Genomic DNA, 13,334 nt, shown 5'->3' with positions numbered 1-13,334 from the left:
ACACACCTTCTCAGACCCAGATAGTCTGGCAATAGGAAAAGAGCATCTGTGATCAATGTTCTGCAAGAGTGGATATACTAGCAAACAGCTTCAGAAGACCCTTCAACCATCCACCCACCACATGATCTAGAAGAGCAGGATGAAGCAAAGCCTGTGGCATACCTGCCCTATGTAGTATCTATTTCTGCCAAAAACAGCATGTTTCTTAGGAAGAACATCAAGTGTGTGTTCTGTACATCTATCAAAATAAGAGGACCACTGGGAAATGTAAAAGACAAGCTGGGAGTATGAAAACCAGGAATTTATAATACACCTTGCCATTGTGGCATGTCAGCATGTTGTACATTGGACAAACTACTAGGACAGTGGACGTCATAAAAAGAGAACATCAGATGCACACCTGACTAAGACAGGCATCTAAATCAGCTAATGCCTAGCACTATCTGGTATTCAATCATTCCATGAACTACGATGAATCGATGGTTCTGGTACAGACCTGCAGATACTGGGACAGTGTTATAAGAGAGCCTATAAAGATAAAGGTGATACATAAACTGATGAATCGTGACACTGTGCACCAACTCAGCAGAACCTGGAATCCTGCACTGGAGCTCCTGAAAATGCAAGGGGCAACAGTAGAACTCCTCATAAAGAACTGAGGGTGTGGACATAGGAAATTATCCACTAATAGAGCACCAGGCACACTGAACCAAAGATGGAATATCGCAGCGCAATTCTAGTGGGAGCTGACTGCAAAGGGAACACTTGGAACTACACCAGACTGAAAACGGAATGGTAGCACACAGATGGATGCATCAGACTGAAGACTAAACCCCATTACTTCGCCTGGTGCATCAGATTGAGGGAATGCATAAGAACATTTATAGCAGGAGGAGGCTGCCAAGACAACACCTGGAACCGCAGTGGGCTGGAAATGGAAAATCAGTCTGGAGACAAGACTCTTGGGGGTGAAGAGAGAACACCTAAGGACACTGCTAGTGGGGTTTGCAGATGGAATGCTTTGAACCATTGATTAAGGGGCAAGAGCGTAGGTATAAACACTGGACCCATTCCACTTGACGAGCAGTTTCAGGTAGCATCTGATGAAGATAATGAGTCACGTTGTCGAAATATTATGCAAGAATTGCGCTGATATCCAGTAGAATACCAGCCACCACAAGATGTCGACAGATCACCAGGAAAGTCTAAACAATTACATCCAAGTGTAATGTTGCAATGTGATATGAAATGTAATGAGCAAGTAAGGACAGTAGTAGGGAAGGCAAGTGGTCAACTTTAGTTTATTGGGAGAGTTTTAGCAAAGTGTAACTCTTCTACAAGAAGACCACATTAGAACACTTCTGTAACCTATTCTTTGAGTACTTCTTGAGTGTTTGGGATTCCCACCAGATTGCATAAGAAAAAAGAAACAACAAAAAACACTGAAACAATTCAGAGGCATGCTGTTAGATTTGTTACTGGTAGGTTCAATCAACACCCAAGTATTAAGGAGATACTTCGTGAACTTAAATGAGAATCCCTGTAGTGATAATGATGTTTTTTTTTGTGAAACACTGTTGAGAAAGTTTAGGAATAGACATTTGCAGCTGACTGCATAATGATTCTACTGTCACCAACATACATTTCACGCAAAGACCGTGAAGACAAGATGAGAGAAATTAGGGCTCATATGGAGACATATAGATAGTCGTTTTTACTTTACTCAATTTGCAAGTGGATTAGGAAAGGAAATGGCTAGTAGTGGCACATGGTACATTCTGTTATGCACTGTAAGATGGCTTGGGGAATACGCATGTAGCTGTAGATATAGACTCAAAATATCCAATTTGACATTACAGTTACTTTTGTACTTGGATAAGTCTAAAATAGTTTCAGGGGTCTTTATCAACTAAATTGGGAAGAGCTCGACTACTGGCTACGGCCAATGGTCTGCACCTAGTGCCACTAGGACCTACTTAGAGCCAGCCCTAACTGGATTTCACTTTTTGATGCTGATTCATGGAGTTTCATACTCTGGAGAAGAAGCAGCAATAAGAGGTGTCAGTGACTGTGTAGTTCACAATAAGCTGCATGCACAATGTAATGTGTAGCAATGACAGTTTACAAGAACCAGTGCAGAGGTTTATTACTGGGCAATTCATACGTCCCTGTAGGCAGACCAATCCCCTCTTAGTGAGGGGAAGTCTTCAGCCAATTAATTTGTTTTAAACATTGCTAAGAGAATTTCTTTCACATCATTTTTTTGGAGCTATAACACATATTACTGCAGAATGCAGCTCCCATATGGACCTGGGGTAGTTATACACCCAGTCCTGCGTCAGTGAGGGAATTCATCTATACTACGGGTTTTTAACCATGTGTGATTTTATAAAGTGAACAACAATTGATTAGTTAACTACTGATTTGATCATACCACAACACAGCTTATAACCTTAAAAGTTTTGGAGAAGTGAGTTTCTGCTGAATTTTACCACATTTGTTCTGGAATATTACTTTGTCGAAAATGTAGGATATCTTTGAGGAAATGCTCAAACCAAATTATCTGCTACTAGGAAAAGGACTTATTAAAAGTGACTGCAATTTGGAATGAGTTAATTATTTTACTTTAAAAATATATCTTCATTCCCTCTGTTTGTTTTTCTTAAGCCGTTTTGACTATTTTCCACATGGTTCCTATCTTCCTACTTACAGAGCAACTCTATTTCCTAAAATTATTTTTCAAGGAAATTTTCAGTACAATTTGCAGTGCAGTTTTATACTCCTAATAGTGACTGTTGCCATCAACCAATTCTATTTACCATTTCTTTTCCTGCTAAGATTTATGCTTTTACTAGTATATAAACAGCTGTGCAAAACTTAGGACAAGATACATAAAGTACCATAACCTAATTAGCCACTCATTGGAGATGAATGAAAGGGTGGGAGTCTGTTGCCAGAGGTCTCCCAGTCATGCACAGAAAGCTGGACATCACATGGCATGAAGTCAGCATGACTATAATGCCAAACGACATTAGCCCAGCAACACAAGACAGCTGAAGTAATGGGAAAAGACAGTGGTGTCAATCAGTGAGCAGTTACAGTGTGCTGTGGTGGTGTTCATTACAACATGGCCTGGACACAACATTTGGATGGCTTCACAAGGGGAAGAATTATCAGGAAACTGGAAGTACAATTATGTGCGATGAGTGTTGCCCAGGAGTTTGGTACCGCTCACATCATTGTGTCACGTGCATTGGGAATTTTACAAACCACAGGCACTGCTGCCCAAAGGAGTGGAGATGGTCAACCACAGTCAGGTGCAACAGGCAAAAAGGGACATACATCAAACAGCAGGTGCAATTGCAACCACACTTAACAGGATTGCAAGGCCCAAAATCTAATACTCCACAGTGGCACGGTGATTTTATGGGGATAGTCTTTTGCCCAATAACCAGTATGTTGTATTCTGATGACACTTGTACATCGATGGCACATCTGCAATGGTGCCAAGACCATAGCAATTGGAACAATGAGGAGTGGGGTCATGTGCTCTTTTCATATGAAAGCAGATTCAGTCTGAGTAGTGATTCCAGTATACCCTCATATGGCAAGAGGTGGGAACATGTAATGCACGCAGGAAGATTGTCAAACACGATTTTTTTGGTGATCTAGGTGTTACGGTGTGGGAAGGAATAATGTTGCATAGGCATACTGACATCCAGATCTTTGGATATGATAACCTCACTTGATAGTGTGGTACTGTACTTCTTCCCCAAGTGCATCTTTTCAGGTGAATACTTGGTCCTACTTCATTTTCCTGGCTGACAATCACCAACACATCGAATAGCTCTTGAATGAAAACATTTTACCACTAACATATATACAAAAGTAGGCAGTAGGTAGAAAAGTTTGACTACTCCTGATTTAGACAAAAGGAGAATAGAAGATTTTGTAATGTTGTGTTACAAAGGAATGGCAAAGATTAGATGAGTCAATCAAGTTCGAGGGTAGGTCAGTTATTATCTGCAATTTAGTTATATTTTTGTTTATTTTGGTAGTACTGTCATTTTACATTGATGACACATACTTTATTTATTTGTTGTTATGTCTTTGCAATTTTCAAGGTGCTAGGTTAGTTTTGTTATTGCTGCTATGCTGTTAATCATGGCTGCTCCGCTGTCTATTTGCAGCAAAGAAGAGCAGCGTTCAGTGATCTGTTTTTTGTGGTCGGAAGGCGTATCAGGGGCCGAAATTCATCGAAGACATTTGGTACAGTATGGAAACAGTGTTTTGCCACAACAGAGTGTCTATGAAAGGATTGAAAAATTCTGAAGTGGTCGCACAAGTGTTACGCATGATAAAGGAGCCAGACGACCGTTTACCGCCACAAATGATGAAACCATTGAGCATTCACATGAAATGATTCTCTTAGACAGACAATTAACTATTGACGAAGTGGCACATTGTCTGAAAATTAGTCATGGTTCTACCTACGAAATCATCCACAACAGACTTGGGTTTCATAAGGTTTGTGCAAGATGGGTCCCAAAACAACTCACACAGTTGCAAAAACAAACACGCTTGGACATCTGCAAATAACATTTGGATCACTATGGTATCGAAGGGGACAACTTCTTAGACAGGATCATTACTGGTGATGAAACATGGATCCATCATTATGAGCCGGACAGTAAATGGCAGAGTATGGAATGGAAACATCCAAATTTGCCGTCCAAGAAAAAGTTCAAGATCCAACCGTCTGCAGGTAAACTGATGCTGATGCTTACGGATTTTTGGGACACACAAAGTCCAGTACTGGAACATTATGGTGAAAGGGGCACAACAATAAACAGTGTATGTTACAGTGAGATGCTTACTGCCAGGCCAAAGTCTGCAATTCAAAGCAAACGTCTAGGATTGCTGTCAAAAGGTGTTGTGTTTTTGCACGACAATGACCGTCCACATACTGCTGCGCACACTGCTGAAACACTCCAGAAACTCAAATCTGAAGTACTGGATCATCCTCCATATAGTCCCGATCTTGCCTCTTCTGACTATCACTTGTTTGGTCCACTCAAACAGGCATTAAGGGGCCGTCAATTTTCCTCGGACAAAGCAGTGAAAGAAGCAGTGCATTCCTGGCTCGCAGCTCAACCAAGAACCTTCTTTTATGAGGGCATCAGGAAGCTTGTACAACGATGGACCAAGTGCGTTGAAATGCAAGGAGACTATGTCAAAAATGATGTTCTTGTAAGTTTCCTATTTGATTACAGTAAAATTTTATAACTACTTTGCAGATCATAATTGACTTAGGTTCGTAGCTAGTGAAGTAGTAGTGCACTGAAGGGGGAGTGGGTGCGGGGGGAGAAAAGAGCTTTATGACAAACCTCTTTGGATAGGTTAATACACTACTGGCCATTAAAATTGCTACACCACAAAGATGACGTGCTACAGACGCGAAATTTAACCGACAGGAAGAAGATGCTGTGATATGCAAACGATTAGCTTTTCAGAGCATTCACACAAGGTTGGCACCAGTGGCGATACCTACAACATGCTGACATGAGGAATGTTTCCAACCGATTTCTCATACACAAACAGCAGTTGACCGGCATTGCCTGGTGAAATGTTGTTGTGATGCCTCATGTAAGGAGGAGAAATGCGTACCATCACGTTTCTGACTTTGATAAAGGTTGGGTTGTAACCTATCGTGATTTTGGTTTATCGTATCGTGACATTGCTGCTCGCGTTGGTCGAGATCCAATGACTGTTAGCAAAATATGGAATCGGTGGGTTCAGGAGGGTAATACAGAACACCGTGCTGGATACCAACAGCCTCATATCACTAGCTGTTGAGATGACAGACATCTTATCCGCATGGCTGTAACGGTTCGTGCAGCCATGTCTCGATCCCTGAGTCAACAGATGAGGACGTTTGCAAGACAACAACCATCTGCACGAACAGTTCGACAGCGTTTGCAGCAGCATGGACTATCAGCTCAGAGACCATGGCTGCAGTTACCCTTGATGATACATCACAGACAGGAGCGCCTGCGATGGTGTATCAATGACGAACCTGGATGCACGAATGGCAATACTTCATTTTTTCAGATGAATCCAGGTTCTGTTTACAGCATCATGATGGTAGCATTCCTGTTTGGCGACATCGCGGTGAACACACATTAGAAGCGTGTATTCGTCATTGCCATACTGGCGTATCACCTGGTGTGATGGTATGGGGTGCCATTGGTTACACGTCTCGGTCACCTCTTGTTCGCATTGACGGCACTTTGAACAGTGGACGTTACATTTCAGATGTGTTACGACCCATGGCTCTACTCTTCATTTGATCTCAGCGAAACCCTACATTTCAGCAGGATAATGCACGACCGCATGTTGCAGGTCCTATATGGGCCTTTCTGGATACAGATATTGTTCGACTGCTGCCCTGGCCAGCACATTCTCCAGATCTCTCTCCAATTGAAAACGTCTGGTCAATGGTGGCCGAGCAACTGGCTTGTCACAATACGCCAGTCACTACTCTTGATGAACTGTGGTATCATGTTGAAGCTGCATGGGCAGCGGTACCTGTACACGCCATCCAGGCTCTGTTTGACTCAATGCCCAGGCATACCAAGGCTGTTATTACGGTCAGAGGTGGTTGTTCTGGGTACTGATTTCTCAGGATCTATGCCCCCAAACTGCGTGGAAATGTAATCACATGTCAGTTCTAGTATAATATATTTGTCCAATGAATACCCGTTTATCATCTGCATTTCTTCTTGGTGTAGCAATTTTAAAGGCCAGTAGTGTAATACACATTTTGAGACATCAATGAACAACTGCTAATTGTTTCTTTTCAAACGAAGACAGAATACATGCAGAGTAACAAACTTTCTCACTAATTGTTCTCACAACAAATAAAAATAATTTTGCAATTAAAAATTAAAATAATAAAAATTGAATAATTAATCTGATAATGCCACACCTTAGTTCCAAAACTTGTTACGAAGAAAAACTTAGTTATGCGCCTGTTCTAAAAAATAAATCCACATGTGCCTTGCAAAACAAATGCAACATCACCAGCCACCACTTCAAAGCAGTTGCATGTGTGAAATTATTGCAAAATGTTTACGGTGTTGCCATGTCAATTTGAAAGCGGAAAAAAAAATTATGTAGAAAAATAAAAATGGAATTACTATCTCTTTCCCTGATTTTGTATCACTCCTGATTCTGACTATAATCACATTCCATGCAATGACATGGTGTATCTGGATCAGCATTAACATTAATTAACTACAGGGGATACAATTTTTCAACAAATTCACACAGTAATGGTGTAACGACCATTTTTCATTTCAAAAGTTATGAAGGCTGAACAGGTTACACGAAGTATGATACTGCGCACAATTTTTCAGTTCATACACATGGAGCGGCAAAAAGATCTGATGGTTTTAAAGTACAAATAACACAAATGTTAAGAGTGATAAAAAATGTTTTTTTTTTCTTTTTGTTATTACAGAATGGGGTTAATGGAAATTAAAGAAAATAACACTGGAACAACCGGTTTCATCAGTTTAAGATTTATGATGATGTCCTTGAAATGGTGCCCTTGTGTGGTGAAGCACTCTTCCAGTCTCGCACCAAAACTGTCAAACAGCTTTCCTAACATTGCAGGAGACAGGTTGGCTATTTCTTGAGTTATGGCCACCGTAAGTTCGCCCAATGTGTGGGGTTTGTTTGTGTAGACTTTTGATTTCAAGAAGCCCTGCAAGAAAAAAATGCTTAGATTCAGCTTTGGCACGGCGCCAGAGCCAGATGCCTCGTGATGCGTCACAGCTCAGAGTATATTGCATCACATTGTTCCAACTCTATGGCCTCCGTTTAGTGCAGCGTACCTCCATGTTCAATGTATAAACAGATCAGAATAAATATTAAATATGGTTTTGAAATGAAAGACATTAGTAAAGACAAAAATATTATTTATTTCAATTTCTATAATAATGTGTTACATCTCCAGTCACTTGGACTTTAGCACATCTTCCTGCACCTTTCATCCATATACACACACTCTCTTGTTCACTTATTTTACGATGATTTCTTGTTCTTAAATAAAAAGACTGGTTAGATACAAAGTATGAGAGTCCCAAATCTCTATTATACACTTCTCCAACATGAAAAGTACGGTAAGCAATAACATCTCTTGCATTAAATGCTTCCAAACCAGTAACATTCTTCACTTTATTACCATCAAAACGAACAATAGCAACTGTAATCCAACCATTGCCAGCTTGAGCTGCGTCTAATTGCGTAAGTGTAAAATTAATAGTACAACCACAAAACACTGATGGACCTTGCAAAATAACTTGTGATCCTTTGTTAGCAACTCTCACTTCCAGATCTTCTATGGCCTTGTAAACAGTTTGACGCGAACGTCGATATCTTCTGCTGTAGCGAGGCATCTCAAAACATGCTGTTGCACGCGCAGCTGCTCGCCGACTGACGTCGGCTTTGACTGTAACTACTTATATACACTACTTATATACACGCTGTGCGATTCAGCTTTGGCACGGCGCCAGAGCCAGATGCCTCGTGATGCGTCACAGCTCAGAGTATATTGCATCACATTGTTCCAACTCTATGGCCCCCGGTTAGTGCAGCGTACCTCCATGTTCAATGTATAAACAGATCAGAATAAATATTAAATATGGTTTTGAAATGAAAGACATTAGTAAAGACAAAAATATTATTTATTTCAATTTCTATAATAATGTGTTACATCTCCAGTCACTTGGACTTTAGCACATCTTCCTGCACCTTTCATCCATATACACACACTCTCTTGTTCACTTATTTTACGATGATTTCTTGTTCTTAAATAAAATGACTGGTTAGATACAAAGTATGAGAGTCCCAAATCTCTATTATACACTTCTCCAACATGAAAAGTACGGTAAGCAATAACATCTCTTGCATTAAATGCTTCCAAACCAGTAACATTCTTCACTTTATTACCATCAAAACGAACAACAGCAACTGTAATCCAACCATTGCCAGCTTGAGCTGCGTCTAATTGCACCTTTCATCCATATACACACACTCTCTTGTTCACTTATTTTACGATGATTTCCTGTTCTTAAATAAAATGACTGGTTAGATACAAAGTATGAGAGTCCCAAATCTCTATTATACACTTCTCCAACATGAAAAGTACGGTAAGCAATAACATCTCTTGCATTAAATGCTTCCAAACCAGTAACATTCTTCACTTTATTACCATCAAAACGAACAACAGCAACTGTAATCCAACCATTGCCAGCTTGAGCAGATGACTGTTGTTCGTTTTGATGGTAATAAAGTGAAGAATGTTACTGGTTTGGAAGCATTTAATGCAAGAGATGTTATTGCTTACCGTACTTTTCATGTTGGAGAAGTGTATAATAGAGATTTGGGACTCTCATACTTTGTATCTAACCAGTCATTTTATTTAAGAACAAGAAATCATCGTAAAATAAGTGAACAAGAGAGTGTGTGTATATGGATGAAAGGTGCAGGAAGATGTGCTAAAGTCCAAGTGACTGGAGATGTAACACATTATTATAGAAATTGAAATAAATAATATTTTTGTCTTTACTAATGTCTTTCATTTCAAAACCATATTTAATATTTATTCTGATCTGTTTATACATTGAACATGGAGGTACGCTGCACTAACTGGGGGCCATAGAGTTGGAACAATGTGATGCAATATACTCTGAGCTGTGACGCATCACGAGGCATCTGGCTCTGGCGCCGTGCCAAAGCTGAATCGCGGCAGCGCGCTGTCTAGAGATCCTACCGCGCGCTGCCGGGATTCGCCGCAGCCGCCGCCGCTCCCGCTCAAGGTCACGAGCTTCGCGTGTATATAAGTAGTTACAGTCAAAGCCGACGTCAGTCGGCGAGCAGCTGCGCGTGCAACAGCATGTTTTGAGATGCCTCGCTACAGCAGAAGATATCGACGTTCGCGTCAAACTGTTTACAAGGCCATAGAAGATCTGGAAGTGAGAGTTGCTAACAAAGGATCACAAGTTATTTTGCAAGGTCCATCAGTGTTTTGTGGTTGTACTATTAATTTTACACTTACGCAATTAGACGCAGCTCAAGCTGGCAATGGTTGGATTACAGTTGCTGTCGATATCTTCGGCAAGATTCTGATCGTGGAGGTACGCTCCTGTAAACGGAGGCCATAGAGTGAGAACAGTTTTTTTTAATTCGAAAAATCTTATGGCTGAAATAATTGATCAGTCACAACATTGGGCTTGGGTAGAATTGCAGAGAAACTTTCCAGAAGATCAGATTGAGTGGCCTCATTACATTAAGTGGATTATATTTTGTTCACATTTTAACAATGATGATATTGTGAGTTTGGTACCTTTTTTTTATGGACACGGTGTATCAGAGTTTAATGCTTGGTTTTATATACATCATTTGAATCCAGAGTTTAATGAAAGAGTTTATGGTATTTGGTGTAGGTGGTATAACAATTTTCGTCACTCTTGGTATTTGAGGTCTCGACATACATATTATAATTTACGTCACAGGTCTGTTCTGAATCTCAATGATCAACCAGTGTTTATTACTCGTCGTGGGAGCGGAAATCCTAATCGGGTTGGTTGGCATAACGTCATTGATTGTGGTAACAAGATTATCCGCACCGGTTAAGTTATTTTTCACTTCGCGTACTTGTAGCGCACAGCGCTCGCGCTGCGCAGAGCATGACGTCACCCCTGTGTGATATCACCAACGCTCGAGGTCAGCGTTGCGTAAGCACTGGCGCCGTGCCAAAGCTGAATCGCTTAGATTTTTGTAATATTCCCGAAACGCGAGATTACTCATCCACAAAACTTACTTTCCAGAAAGTCCACCAGCTCTTTGGCTGTATGAGCAGTTGCCCCAGCCTGCTGGAACCACATTCTAACGCACACTAAGTGTTTTTTCTTATGTTCAGGGATCAGGAATTTTGCAACATCAACAGATAATGTTGCGAATTGACCATAACAGTTTGACCACCCTCTTCAAAGAAGTATGGCCCAATGACAGATGTTTTTGTTATACTACACCACACAGTGACCTTAGGACTATGTAGAGGACGTTCATGCAGTTCTTCAAGATTTGTAGCTGACCAATAATGAAAGTTCTGTTTGCTTACATAACTGTAAGCCCCGTTGCTCATCATAAAGATTTTTTCATCTGTCATCAAATCAATCATTTGCTCTTAAAATGCTTTTCATTTTGCATATTCATTGGGCTTTAACTGCTGAACAATAGCCATTTTGTATGGATTGAAATGCAGACTGAACCACAAAATTCGTCTTACTGATTGTTCAGACATATGCAAAGCAGCAGCTTGTTTACGGGTCGGCTACCGAAGACTGGCTTCCACAGCTTCTCTTACAGTATCAATATTGTCTGGTGTCCGAGCTGACCTTGGACAGCCTGTTGACTTCCATTTCAACACTGAACTGGTAGTCTGAAGAGGCACTCCTTCTTCAGACCATGAGCGGCCTACCGGGACCATCCAACCGCCGTGTCATCCTCAGAGGAGGATGCGGATAGGAGGGACGTGGGGTCAGCACAAATACTCTCCCGCTCGTGATGATGGTATTCTTGACTGAAGCCGCTACTATTCGGTTGAGTAGCTCCTCAATTGGCATCACGAGGCTGAGTGCACCCTGAAAAATGGCAACAGCGCATGGCGGCTGGCTGGTCACCCAGCCAAGCGCTGGCCACGCCCAACAGCGCTTAACTTCGGTGATCTCACGGGAACCGGTGTATCCACTTCGGCAAGGCCGTTGGCCTGAAGTTACTCACCGCAACATAATTGTGTGGCATGTTAGAACTTTTTCTCGTGGACCTAAATTAAAATGCCTTCAGAACTGCCACTGCACAGCAATACAGGAATCACCACTTTTAAAAAATGCCTTGATAACAAATGTACGATGCTCAACCTACCACTGCTCCATGGCTACTAAAAATGTCCATGTGTAGGCTCTAAAATGCACCTATCGCCACCATCCCCCACCGCCTACTCACTCAACCACACGGCGGCAAAAACCGTCGGATCATTCTACCGTCCCTGTACTACCCTCAAAATTTTCTTTGGGCCCCCACACTCAGTACCTTAGTACTTAATTGACAAATAGTATGGGAGTTTGGCAAAATGTATGTCTACATCAGTACTCACTATGTGTTGCAATCACATACTACTTCAGTGAATTCGCCACTTTTGAAACCCTTTTATTTTTGTAAGAAGTGATATTTTTATAGCGATAACTAACTAGAGGTGTTGCTACCCTCAATAGGATGCCTTGTCATCAATAGCACACCTACCAATGCAATGCAAAAAACACAAAATATAATGTTGACACATCCTGCCTGCATTTAAGAGATGTGACAGCCAGCTTTTGTCAGTTCATTGCTATCTCCATACACTGTGGGTATCAGACACTCACCAGTTAAATATACTATTTGATAGTGTGCTATCACTGGATCTTCAGCAGAATTATGGTGGCAGTGTTCGTGTAGTGTCAGCTTGCTTACTTCGGTTCAGATTGCCCCTGCATATGATGACACGGTATTTGCTGATTATTTTGACTCTTCAGTGGTAATGAAAAGTGTGATGCACATTAATGCAGGATAAACAGGAAACATGGCCACAACTACAATGATGGTGAAAGTCCACAACAAATCCACAGGTACAACAACAACAGATGAAAAGCAAGCCACCCAACAACAATGCATGTCACAGCATTATGGGAAAAACCAACTTCATCAGAAGCAAGAAAAGCACTGGCAGTCTCGGCAATCATTCTATAACACTCCATGGCACTGCACCTACCCCCTCCAATGCTTGCAGCATTCCAATTAATCAAAGTGGACTGGTCATCTTACATCAAACATCTAATGTAACATTTCATAGTGTTGTATATGGTAACAGGCTCGGGGAGTTGGCAGGCATTTTTTTTTTCCAAGTGCTGACATAAAAATGTATCAATTCCTTAGAAATCTCATATCATTAGTAAATATACTGTCATAAATATTTCAAGAAGTATGAAATTTGCTAAGGTAATATTTTCAGCATCTAGCTTTGGTAGCATCTAGTTAAGTTTTCAGGAATCACACAAGTGATCAAACCAATTATGCAAGCCAGGTTCAGCTGATCTCCACGCAAATATTCTTTTACATGTCAGATATGCCAAGTTTCTTATCCTGTTCAATGATCCACAATATCGTTGTTCAAAATACTCCCAAACAGCTATCCAATCCAGCACTGGAAAATGTAAGTCTCAGGCATT

The sequence above is a fragment of the Schistocerca nitens genome, chromosome 3 (genome assembly GCF_023898315.1).
Source record: "Schistocerca nitens isolate TAMUIC-IGC-003100 chromosome 3, iqSchNite1.1, whole genome shotgun sequence".
Lineage (NCBI taxonomy): Eukaryota > Metazoa > Arthropoda > Insecta > Orthoptera > Acrididae > Schistocerca > Schistocerca nitens.
Note: the sequence above shows the minus strand (reverse complement) of the source record.